This window comes from Dromaius novaehollandiae, chromosome 2, assembly GCF_036370855.1.
Source record: "Dromaius novaehollandiae isolate bDroNov1 chromosome 2, bDroNov1.hap1, whole genome shotgun sequence".
NCBI classification, from domain to species: domain Eukaryota; kingdom Metazoa; phylum Chordata; class Aves; order Casuariiformes; family Dromaiidae; genus Dromaius; species Dromaius novaehollandiae.
Window position 1 is genome coordinate 167,220,047 of NC_088099.1, and position 12,992 is coordinate 167,233,038.

The 12,992-nt window shown below is 49.3% G+C and overlaps 1 protein-coding gene across 4 annotated transcripts in view; it reads left to right on the top strand.

The window, feature by feature from the left end:
• ADGRB1 (adhesion G protein-coupled receptor B1) overlaps positions 1–12,992 on the top strand; it is a 279,985-nt gene that overhangs the window by 180,137 nt on the left and 86,856 nt on the right. The gene's annotated exons all lie outside the window — the stretch shown is intronic.

Sequence of the window (12,992 nt, forward strand, 5' to 3'; positions counted from 1 at the left end):
CAAGGTCCTGTCGGCTCTGCTTCTCTCAGTCGTTCAGCTTCCGCGAGAGCTCATTTGCAGAGTGCAGAGGAAAAGGAGGCCAAAGAGAAAGAAAAGAGCCCTCGTAGCAAAAAAAAACGCACTGGCAAGAGCTGAGGAAAAGAGCAGCTAGCTGAATTCACGCTGGTTTAACCTCCCGGTCTGCAGAGCGGCTTCTGCACGTGCAGGAGTGTGTGCATGCCTCTTGCTATCACACGGCTCTTTGAACTCCTAATCGCTCCTTGGGCCTGGTTCAGAGCTCGCTGAAGCACAGCTGTAGGCTTAAAGAGCATCCAGACAAAGGTTTTGGATTTCCCGGAGGTTTTGATGATGGGATGATTATGTCAGTAATAAAGTCAACGCTCTGTCTATCCAAGGAGCAGGGTTGGATCGTAACAGACAGGCTAACACAGCTAGAAGTGACCTGCTCTTATCGTGGTCTATACAGTCATTAACAACCCTGTTATTAGCATGTTTGAAAGACCAGAAAAAGTGCTTCAGGGTTTTAAGGATGTTAACCCCATCACCCTCACCAGTTCTTCCAGCCCCATCCTTACTCTCACGGAAACAAGTTCTTAGACACCCCGCTGCAAAATGTGAGTTACTTGTGCGAAAAGGAGGTGGCAAAGCGTGAGTGACCTTTCTCCTGGCAATCCCAGAGCAGTGATGTGAAATGGTGCAAACGCTTGATGTGCCGTGCTGGGACAAGCATGCCCTGTGCCCTAGGGCTGGGCTGAAGGAAGGTCCGCTTTACCTGCTCACGGTTTGACGGGGACGTTCAGCCCTGCTGAGCTCTCTTGCCTTCATCTGCAAAGACACACGTGTAAAATGTGCACTTCCACTTTGAGTTCATCCTAACTTGTTCTTTTTTTTTTTTTTTGGCCTGGTTTTGAACAGTAGCTGTGATGTATAGAGAGGAGCATGGAGACTGTTGAGTAGGAGTGAGTTTGAGGGGCCCCTTTTGTCACCCACAGTTCCTGGATGTTAGATTTATTTGGGAAGGGATAGGAAATGCTCAGAAAACAGACAGCCCCAAAGGGATTAGCAGCACCTCTAGATCCAAAATTGTTTCAAGATACCACCAGCATTAGTTTATACAGTGCCAAGCCCTTCCCAGAGACAACCCCTACCCTTAAGGCTCTGCCAACACAGACTTTCTCTTATTTAGGGAGATCACCTTTGCTCTGTTTTTAATTCTCCTCAGCTGGAAACATTGGAGCACGAAGCAACCCAGGAGTTCCTGGGTCCAGCTGTATCTGTAACCATGGTCTAGTTGCATTTCTGACAACTTTATTCTTGGGAGATTTGTGTGGGTTTTGCTAAACGCATTGAAGTAATTTCTACCTTTAAACGACAGCATCTTCTTCTCGGTTACGGTTAATCTTTAATCCAGCATCTTCATCTTTGCCTGCAGCACCTTAATTTGGCTTCTTGATTTAATTTCTTTACCCGTCTGCTACCTCCTCCTATTCCCAGCCCCTCTGTCATCTGCCTGATTTATTTTTCTTTGTCTCTTTATCCTCTAGCCCTGCACTCAGCCATTAAAATTTTCTGATTTAGGTTTCTGGGAAGCAGCGTACCCTGAAGCTAGTGTTTTTGCGGCAAGAGAGCCAGCGTTCATCCTGACCTGGCTCTGGGGCTTCTTGTACTCTTCCTGCCAGGGCAGAGATGTCGGCAGCAGTGATGGCCAGGCTGTGAGGTGCTGCGTATAGGTAGATAAGAGACAGTGGTGTTTCCATCACTGGTTGTGCCATGAAACCTGAGGAAAGGGGAAAGATTGCTAGGGCCATTTCAGAGAGGGGCAGGCTGCAGACAGCAACTGCGAGGGACAGGGCATCTGTACCAGAGCCGGGACATGCAGACTGTTTGTTCAGAGCTAATAACACACTTTCATCTCCCTCTTTCCATTCAGTCGCATTCACCAAAGCAATATTCAAAATCCCCAGCTGGACAAGCAGCTGTTTAAGGAGACAAGCCCTGTGATTTCCAGGGTTTGGTGCAAACAGGCACGTGACGACGGTTGTGTCTGTCTCCCCATGCCAGCTAGCCATCCTTCTGCTCCCGAGCTCTGGTGTGAGGGCTGGGGGAGGGCTGAGTGCTTTTAGGCTCTGTTGCAGTCATCAAAGTGCTGAGATTGTGAACAGGACATAAACGCTGGCGTTTCTGAGGCAGCCAGACCATACACTAAGGAGGATGTGAGACTGTCTCTCACCAGGTGTTTGTATTGCTCTCACTGCCTTTAACTGAGTGTACTTGTACATCCTTGCCTAGCGAAAGGGAGCGTTTCCAGCTTGTTACTTGCTGGCTGCCACGTCTTGTGTTTATTTTGGCATCTGGTACTCTCAGTAAAGGCAATTACTGCCTCCTTTCCCCATTCTTCCCAAGCCTCCTTTCCAATGAGACTTGAGCAGGAGCCATGATGTCCAGGCACAGTAAATGATGTATTATGGTAATGCACTCGGTTCCTCCTAGGATTTTCCCTAAAATGTTTTTAATACTTATGGCAAGGCTGTTATTTATCATTAAGGTGCACCGAGTATCAGCTCTTGTGTAACAAGAAACTCTCCCAGTTCTGGAGAACTGGGAAATTATCTTGGGATGACTGACTGTTGTAGATGGCAGAGAAAGACGATTGCCTTGATCATACATGGGTTAATGCCTGCTGCAGAGCTGTATAATTTTTTAAACAGAAGGGTGGAGTCCCATCTTCAGACTGTGATTCAGTCTGGGTCTTCCTAGCGTTAGAGCAACCGACTGCATAACCAGCCACAAGTCTTTAACGAGTCAGTCATCTCACCCTAATGCAGAAATTATAACTAGAAAGCCCTTATGTGAAAGCTGACAGGGCAAGTTGAACATTTTTGTGGCCAGCTGGAACATACCCACTTTCTCCTGTTTTCACCTTTTCTCTGAGATGACCGTGATACCTAACAAACCATTGCTCTGATATTTTGGTGTAATAGGAAAGCTTCAATGGGGCAAAGCTGCCCTCAAAATAAGATTAGAAAGTATGGCCAAGACTTTTTTGCATCTGAGAGATCCCAGAAATGCTATAATGGTGCTTTTAGCTCTGGATAGCAGTAGCCAATTTAAGAGCAGGGGCTAAAATCTTGGTGGGATGAAACACTGATCTATGATGGAAAGTAGTCCAAGGTCATCTGTAGTACTGACAGGTGAGCAGACCTGATGATACCAGTGCATGCAGCATAGCTAAATCTGAGATTTTTATTTTTCTTAAAGCCATGAAGTCATGGGATTATAGGGAGCTGTAGGCTTTTCTGTTTCTAATCACACAGTTCTGTGGAGCACTCTGAAAATGTCATCCTTTTAAAGAGGAAAATCCACGAGACAAAAAGACTTCAAACATACTATGAAAAAAAAAAAAACCTCGTGATACTTTAAGCCAATTTCCTGATGTTGTGTGTAAGTTAGGCGGTGATACTGTGGAAGAGATCAGATCTGCTATTTATTAAGCAATCACCAGAAATGGGGTCAAGAAAGAATATCTTTCCAAGTCTGATCAGCAGGGGCTTTTGGACTGTTTTCCTCAGCAATATGGAATATTGGGACACCTTGCAGGGATTTTCACATTTGTTTCTGTTCTAAAGACCAAGGACACCAGCAGTGCTTTCTGTTTCTCCACTCCTTTTCTGTGTCCCGCTGCAGTCCATGGTTTGGGGTCTTCTGTAGTAAAGCTTTGACGTTTGTGGCACGTGTCAAGGATTGTTCAGTGGCTTACCAAGTAGGACACTCAGGGCAGAGCGGTCATCCTCGTGGTCGAGCCAGATGAAATATCTTTTCTGTTGCTGCCTTTGGCAGGGAAGTGCAAGGAAACTGCGATCACGGGGTATGGACCCATGGGCCAAACACTCCTGTCCCATCTACCCTTCCATGTGTACTGAGGCAGGTCTTAGCAGACCAAAACTTGGTGCAAATTCCAGCTGTGACAGATGATGTCCACGTTCCAGGCCTTCTTATGGAGCTGTGCAGCAGGGGTGTAAAGAGAGAAAGGGCTCATTAATAATCAGCCGCACGCTCTGGATTTTATACCGCCGTCTAAAGCCTAAGAGGCTGCTTTGGAAGTGCTGAGTTTCCTCTCCAGTGGGATGGTGTGGCCTTCTGATGAGAGTCATTACGGCTCAGCCTCAGCTGTATTTATGGTGTCTGAAAAGATTATCTCGAGATAATCTTACGGGTATTTAGCCAGCCATATGCTTTATTTCAATGGTAATATGTATTTCTTTGTGCGTTTTAACATTGTTTATGTTAATTAAGGCTTCAGAGTGGAAGCTGCATATGGGCTATTTCATTTTTTCTAGGGCTAATTTGCAGATAGTAAGTAACCTTGTTCCCTTGAAAATGCTCCAATTCAGTTAGCCGTGATTACAAATTCACAGCTGGGAGAAGGCCTTGCTTTTAACCTTTTCACAACTTTCTCTTCCTGTCCCTCCCTCCCACACACACAAAAAGAAAAGAACCTGGAGAAAATCCCAAATGTCCTTCATCTCTGATAGTCCCTTAATTTATTCTCAAATCACCCCGTCTTCGTTTTGCTTGTGTCAATTCTGAAGCAAAGCAGCCAACACTGCACTGAATTAGGGGCCTTTGAAATAAATTAATATCCCTGCTCTGGTTTAATTTCCCTTGCACCAACCAACTGAATCAATATAGTTTTTTTTTCTTTTTCCTTTTTAAAGAGCTAATTTAATAATAGTTGCTAATCTGATTATTGATTCTTTCCTACCAGTAGAGAATTGTCTTGTTCAGTGCCAGGTCTGTGCTATCAGGGTAGAGGTGAGAAAAAGGGCACCAGCGCCAAAGAAAACTCGTAAGGACCTGAAGCCAGAGAGAGACCTCAGAAGCTGAGCACAAATTTAATGCTGTGGTCTGTTCCTCAGTGGTCATACAGTCTCCATCTGCTGGGGCTCGTTTCCAAGAAGAGGAAGAACCTCTGAGTTCACTGAAAGCATTTGATTTTGGGCCACATTCAGAGCAGTTACCAGGCATCTAACATACAGACCATCACATCTTCTCTCCCTTCAGTGGACAGGACTGTGGCAGGAGGCAGTCTGCTGTGATGCTCTCAAACGGGATGTCAAACTTTTCATGGTGTTTGTTAGGTTCCTATAGAGGAAAAAAAAATAGGCCTTAAGAAAATAGCTCTTGGTTTTGTCTGCTGGGACACTTCCACGCTGGAGGGGAAGTAAGCGATCATGTAAAAGCTTGGACCTCTGTTAGTGCCCTCTTACATGGCGGCATCCATCCATGCCTCCTTCGTGTGCCTCAGTTTCCTTATCAGTTAAATGAGGTTGATGAGACTTGATTTCTTCGAAATGAGAGTTTGCTGGGCAAATAGGTATTCAGTTGGAGCTTCAGTTTTCAGTCAGATTGCTGCTTTAGCAGGGTTACACTGATGTTACCAAACTGGTGCAAACCTTTAAATTCAGAGACACAGAAGTGCATGATTTTTCTAGGATAGGTTTTGCTGCAGTAAACCTAGACGGACTTCTTGGATGTGTGTGATGTTCGCTGGGTTTTCACTAGCATACCTGAGAACTCAGCCTGGCTTTGAGTCAGTGAATTGATAAAAAAAAAGCAAAATTATCTCTCAGATAATATGAGGACCCTTGCAAAATGGTTTTGCAGTTTTGATCCAATACTTACGAAAACCTAAACTGACCCAAACTCTGGGAGTGCAAAACTTTCTCAGTGTCTGGAGTGTTAAAGACAGATTTTAGCCCATGTTTGGCTTAATGTTTAATTTGTTTCAGAGTTTACCTACGTGGTATGAGACCGTTTGTGGCTGTTTTAGCAACCAACCAAAGATCTTTTTTTTTTTTAACCTGACGTTTTTTCAGAAAGGTACAAAGCTTTTCATATCATTTTTCCCAGGAAACCATCCACTTTTTAATCTAATCCTGAGGTCCAGCAGAAAGGGTGACTATGACACACTCACTGCAGCATAATGATTGCACATTTGTGTCCCTGGCTATTCTGCAGAGCCAAAGTGTTTGGAAGGCGCTCTGGGGCAGCCTGTGGCTGGAAATGAAAATTGCTTTTGGGAATCCCACAAAAAGGATTAACTTTGACTTCATCTCTGGTTCTGCAAATTAATAATCAATCTGCTAGCTGGACCCAAGCCAAGCACTTGTATGACCTGCCTGGCTAGCAAGGGGGGAATAGCCCATGTGAGCCCGGAAGCATGACAGAATCGCAAATTCATTGAAGTTGGAAGAAACTTCTGGAGATTTTCTATATTATTTAAGCCTTATATGTATACTCCATTTTTAAAACCTCTTTCTAATCCATGCCTGTTCCCATAACAAAGGCTCTTCATTTGTGAAAAACCCTATTCAGAAAAGCATTCCTATTTAGGAAAGTCCTTAAGCATGGGCTTAGCTCCTGTTTAAATCTACAAGACAGTGCTTAATTGCTTTTTTCCATCGAGTGCTCAAATAATGTTCATAGCCATTTTGTAAACATATGGCGAAACATTTTCTTGTGGAACATCATTGGAATTACACTGGAGATAAATTTGACCATAGACATTAGAGACCAAACAAACTTGCCAGGTTTCCTGCTAACCCGACCAGTACAATGTTTTCAACACCAAACTGGTTTGGGGATTTCTACAATTCCTCTTTGACTGGCTCATAATCAGTCTGACTACATTGTTCTCTAATATTCTGCCCACGTTTTCCCTTTAGTACACTTCCTCTTTCTTCCCTCCCCTCTTGAGAACGTCTGAAAATAACTCTGCTTCCTTATTAGTGTACCTGGATTCAATATTTGCGAATAACTCAAATCCTGCTCCTTCTCTTTGACGCTGAGCTGTGAGCATGGGTTTTCTATTACAAACCAGGTACACTTTCCTGCAGAATCAAAGGTTTCGCTGAGAAGATAAGGGGTCAGCACTGATCCACAAATGAAATCTCTATACACAGGTGCACACACACATATACCTCCCTTGAAGGACCTGTTTATTAAAATGCATTTTTCTTCTGTAGGCTTTAGTTAGATCCAAGATGAAGGCATTTTACATACAGTTGTAATACCTTCTTGAATAGATCCCAGTGAAACAATCCTTATATTACAGAATTCAGTGATGAAACCGTTTAGGATTTTAAGTCTGCTCCTGAACTGTGGGGAATTTGCTGATACTTGTTGGCCGATCCGACAGACCTCGTTTGGGCAGTACTCTGTCTGCATCCAACAAGACTAAGGCTCCCTCAGCTGCGATCCCCTGGACCAGGGTCCCACTAGATCTCTCTCTGTGCTATTAAATGTGTCATATGCAGCAGATATTTCTGGACAGGCTTGAGTATCCAGCATCCGTGAGTCCAGCTCCACATGGGAGCAAGGCAATAGTAGCACCTCACTTGGGTGCTGTGGAGTTAATTAATGGTGAAATCCCTCCTCAGGTTCACGAGGGAGAACCACTCACATCCTGCTTTGGAGTCTCAGGGGCCTGAAACAGAGAGATCTTTGGGTTAGGTATCATTTAGTCCCTGTGCCCAAGGAGCCGTGTGCTCAGCTCTCTGAAGACTGAGCATCGCCTGCCTCGTGTCACGTGGTAACGTGTATCCAGTAAAAAGAGGCTGGTTATTCTTTCGGCATGTCCTCCTACCAGCAAAAATGTTCCCCGACCCAGCTCCAAACCCCATCTCAGATGGGCACAGAGGTGTGGATATCAGGATTGCAGTGCAGAGAGAATAGACAATTAAGGAGATTCCCTAAGAGGAAGAGAGGGATAAGAGAAAAGAGCTATTCTTCTGAGGAGCTTAAAACCAGGGGGATGGACATTATACCTTCTTTGGAGCACCCAGCACTTTGAATATTCTGAGCAGCTTAATAATCAATTAATAATCATTGCTAATAATGAGGGCTGCATTCTCATTTTCTATTAAATGGAATAGCTGGACTTACTCTGAGGTGATTCGCACCGGGTAAGTTTCTAACTCAGCATGTCCCACGGCATCCATCCTTTCTGTGATTTATAGCAGTTTTTAATGTAAAAACTGTATGGCTTTGATCCAATTGATTTCTTTGAATTCAAAAGGATAAATAAGCAGGCATCAGACCAGGTCTTACAAAAGCAGAGAGGGGATATTATAAAATGGTTTTCTTACCTAGATATCGCTCTGTGCTCTGTATGAACATCTTAGGAATGGGGACCAGACTGTGCCAAGTGCAGTTTTGGCCCTGGACAGACTTTAATCTTCTCTAATACTGCATTCACCACTGGATTGTCAGCTTATCTGCCAGGAGGGTTTGAGACCAGGAATAGCATCTAGGGAGTGTTACTTGTTTTCTGCTACCTTCCCTGGGGTTTCCTGTTTTCGTAGGCCTTCTGGGTTTTTTTGCTTTTTTGTTTCTGGATAAGGTTACTTCTGCTGATGCATGCCCCAGATCTGTCCTAGTCTACTCTGCAGCTGGTAAATGAGTAAAGCTGGGCTTCAGGATTGAAAGTGATGTTAAGGCAATTGTATCCACACATTTGAAGAGAGTCCAAATTGCTTGGAGGTAGGGGTCTGCATGTGTGCGACAACGTACCCATATTTGACGCTTTAAGAATGCTGGTTTTAAGCTTTATCCACCGGGAAAGCCTGTTTAAACAGAAAAAGTGAATGATAATTAGGAGTGTTTTTAAGAGTGTTTTTTCAGATATCTGCAAAAACATAAATGAAAAAGATGACACAGCACTAAAACCAAAAATAACCCCTCACCAACTCCCTAAGCAAAGACAAATAAGCCAATAAGTACAAAAAACAACACTGTTTTAGAGGGAAAGTAAAAGCTATTATAGAGATATGGACAAGGGATAAATTGCTATCAAGCAATATAAATTAAAAGCTTGAAATAGATAAGAAAAAAAGATATACAAAGTTTATTGTCTAGGATTGTTAAAGTGAGTAAAAAGGAAAATTTAGAGTACACTAAAAACAAAATATATCCTAATGATATCAGTTTGTTACTAGATAGAAATGACAAATTTATTTATAATAATGCAGAAATTTCAATAAATGACTGCATTCTGTAATTGGAAGACAGCCTGGTTACTTAATCCACATTCCATGATAATGTAATACTTGTAATTACACAAGCAGCTAGAAAACATGCTATACATCATCTAATAAAGTGAGACATTTTTAAGATAAACAAGTCAGGGTAATTTTGCAAGCAAGAGTTCTGAAGAGAAGGCTAAGGCTAATTGTGGATCATTGCTCTTCAGCAAGAGAAGAGTGGAAATGTTTCCAAAGTCTGGGAAGATGCTAGTGTGTCTGCAAGCAGAGCAGCCTAGCTCTAGAGCTGTCAGCCTCACATCTGTCTTAGGCACAATAACAGACCATCTGATACGGGATCCAGAAATTAAGGGATTGTGGGTAATATTATGGTTATAATTGAATAATAGCATGCTAATTAAAATAGACGAATTAATAGCAATCAACTTATGGAAAACAGATCTTGTCAAGCTAAATTAATACTTTTTATGAGAATACATAACTGGGTGACGGAGTCTGAGCATTTGTTAATATTTATAGACATCATAAATAAGGCATCTGCCTTGGTCACAGTGAATAAACAGAACTGGCTAATGCGGTTCTTGGAAATATAAATGGGGCATATAGGAAAGAAGAGAGAGGTTATATTGTTTCTGTGATCGACCCTGGATCACGACATCCTTTCCAGGATGGACGCTGGTGTATTGGAGAAGGTTCATAGAAGAGACTAGAGAACGATGCCCGAGCCCGAGAGACTCAAAGAGATGGTTTGATTTAGCTCAGCGAAAATCGTATGAAGAGCTGGATGTCCAGGGAGCAGGGACTTGTGTCCCGTCGGCTGGACAGCCGTGCAGTAGGGTCTGGTAGGAGAGGCCAGGTGAACGTTCAGAAGCTCTTGACGGGCTCCGGAACAAGTGCAAAGGATCCTGTTTCGCTGACAGCTTGTACAGCAAAACTAGTTATCCTTTTTTACTCAGTATGCGTTAGCCCAAATGAGAGACAATTTGGGAAGGCTCAGCGGCATGTTATACTTGATCCTCGTACATGGTTGTGAGAGAATCAAGAGCGCGTGTTGCTCCTCTTTCACCCCGCTAGCGCCCAGCCCTTCCCTCTTGCTCCGAGCCCGTTTCCGCAGCCTGCTCCTGGCAGGTGGAGGGCTGGAGGTGGAGGCCACCTTGGCAGGAGGTGGCTCCGTCCTGTCGCGCGAGGAGTGGGTCAGGGCGCGCATGGAAGCGCGTCCTGCCGAAAGCTTCCTTGCGAGCCGAGGCAGGTCTGCCGGAGTCAGCGGGACGCAGGAGAAGCCCAGGCCATCTGCGACGCACCTACGGCTGCCGAGCAGCTTGGCTCCATCTGGAGCCGCCTTCGGCTTGCCGCCGGCAGTCCTGCCTGGGCCCCCTCCTCCGAGGACGGTCGGACGTGCGCAGGGGACATCTTAGAGCGAGGCCACGTTCCTTCAGCCGGGGCGTGCGGCCCTCCAACCCCGCTTCCACCCCCTGCCCCAGCTCCCAGCGAAGCCCTGCACGGATCCTGCCCTTCCCCTCATCCCTTCCACTCCTGTATTTATTCTCCCCGTTTCCACCCCTGCGTGGCCGTGTTTTGAGCGGGACAACGGGTGGGAAAGGACTGCGGATGCGACGCGGCCCGCGAGGCGAAGCCCCCTGCCCGCCCGGTCCCCGGGGTGGGGACCCCCGCCGCCCCCGGGCCTGCTCCCCCGCCGTGCCGGGGGCTGACCCCGGTGAGGGCCGGCGCCACGGCGGCCCCCGGGGCCCTGTGACGGCGGGGGGGGGGGGGGGGGGGGCCGCGGAGCCGCCCGCCGCCCGCCCAACTGCTCCCGCCGCCGCCGCCGCCGCCCCCTGCGCGGAGCAGGCGCCTCCGCGCCGAAGGCGATTAGTGCGGCGGGAGGGCGGCCGCCCGCCTGCCCCCCCCCCCCCCGCCGCCCGGTGCGGTGCGGGGCGGTGCGGGGTGGCTGCGGGGCCGCGGCGGGGGCGAGGGGAGGGGAGGGGAAGGGAGGGGAAGCCCGCGGGGACCGGCGGCATTGGGGGGGGGGACGTGAGGGGGCGGGGCGAGGGGGCGGGGAGGGGGGGGCGGGGCGAGGCCGGCGGGGGGGCGGGGGGGCTGCCCCGCTGCGAGAGTATGGCGGGGGCGGGGGTGTATAGGGGGCGTGGGGGCGGGGATGTGGGGGAGGGGAGTGTGTAGAGGGTGTGGGGGCAGGGCTGTGTGAGGGAGGGGGCATGTAGGGGGTGTGGGGGCAGGGCTGTGGGGACAGAGGTGTATAGGGGGTGTGGGGGCAGGGCTGTGGGGGAGGGGGCTATAGGGGGTGTGGGGGTAGGGCTGTGGGGACGGGGTGTATGGGGGTGTGGGGACAGGGCTGTGGGAGGGACGTGTGTGGGGGGTGTGGGGAGAGAGGCACGAGGGGATGTATAGGGGGTGTGGGGACAGGGCGATGGAGGAGGGGGACATATAGGAAGTGTTGGGACGTGGCTGTGTGGGGGGGTGTATGGCGGTGTGGGGGCAGGGCTGTGGCGAGCTGGTATATAGGGTGTAGGGACAGGGGTGTGTAAGGGGTGCATAGGGGGTGGGGGGACAGAGCTGTGGGGCAGGAGGTGTGTAGGGGGTGTGTGGGAGCAGGTATATAGGGGCATGGGGACAGGGCTGTGGGGTGGAGGTGTGTAGGGGGTGTGAGGACAGGGCTGTGGGGGAGGGGAGGTATAGGGGTGGGGAGGGTGGTGTATAGGGGTGTGAGGACACGGCTGTGTGAGGGAGGCGGGTGCATAGGGGGTGTGGGGACAGGGGTGCATAGGGGGTGTATAGGGGGCATGGGGATGGGTTGTGGGAAGGAGGTGTATGGAGGTGTGGGAGCAGGTATATAGGGGGTGTGGGGACAGGGCTGTGGGGTGCAGGTGTATGGAGGTGTGGGAGCAGGTATATAGGGGGCGTGGGGACAGGGCTGTGGGGTGCAGGTGTATAGGGGTTGTGGGGGAGCAGGTATATAGGGGGCGTGGGGACAGGGCTGTGGGGTGCAGGTGTATAAGGGGAGAGGGTACATAGGGGGTGTGGGGACAGGGCTGTGGGGTGCAGGTGTATAGGGGGTGTGGGGGAGCAGGTATATAGGGGGTGTGGGGACAGGGCTGTGGGGTGCAGGTGTATAAGGGGAGAGGGTACATAGGGGGTGTGGGGACAGGGCTGTGGGGTGCAGGTGTATAGGGTGTGTGGGGGAGCAGGTATATAGGGGGTGTGGGGACAGGGCTGTGGGGTGCAGGTGTATAGGGGGTGTGGGAGAGCAGGTATATAGGGGGCGTGGGGACAGGGCTGTGGGGTGCAGGTGTATAGGGGGTGTGGGGGAGCAGGTATATAGGGGGCGTGGGGACAGGGCTGTGGGGTGCAGGTGTATAGGGGGTGTGGGAGAGCAGGTATATAGGGGGCGTGGGGACAGGGCTGTGGGGTGCAGGTGTATAGGGGGTGTGGGGGAGCAGGTATATAGGGGGCGTGGGGACAGGGCTGTGGGGTGCAGGTGTATAAGGGGTGTGGGGCAGCGGGTATATAGGGGGTGTGGGGACAGGGCTGTGGGGTGCAGGTGTATAAGGGGAGAGGGTACATAGGGGGCGTGGGGACAGGGCTGTGGGGTGCAGGTGTATAGGGGGTGTGGGGGAGCAGGTATATAGGGGGCGTGGGGACAGGGCTGTGGGGTGCAGGTGTATAAGGGGTGTGGGGGAGCGGGTGTATAGGGGGCGTGGGGACAGGGCTGTGGGGGTGGAGGCATATAGGTGGGTGGAGGTGTATAGGGGGAGCCGGTATATAGGGGGTGTGGGGCGAGGGCAGGCCGGGGGGGCCATCGTGTGGGCTGCCGGCGGGGCAGGTGGCTGTGGGGGAGACAGGCCTGGAGGGGCAGCCGCGGGGGGAAGGGACACCCGCGTGGGGGGCAGCCGGCCCCATGGCCGGGGGCGGCGGGGGCCGTGGGGCGGGAGGAGGCGA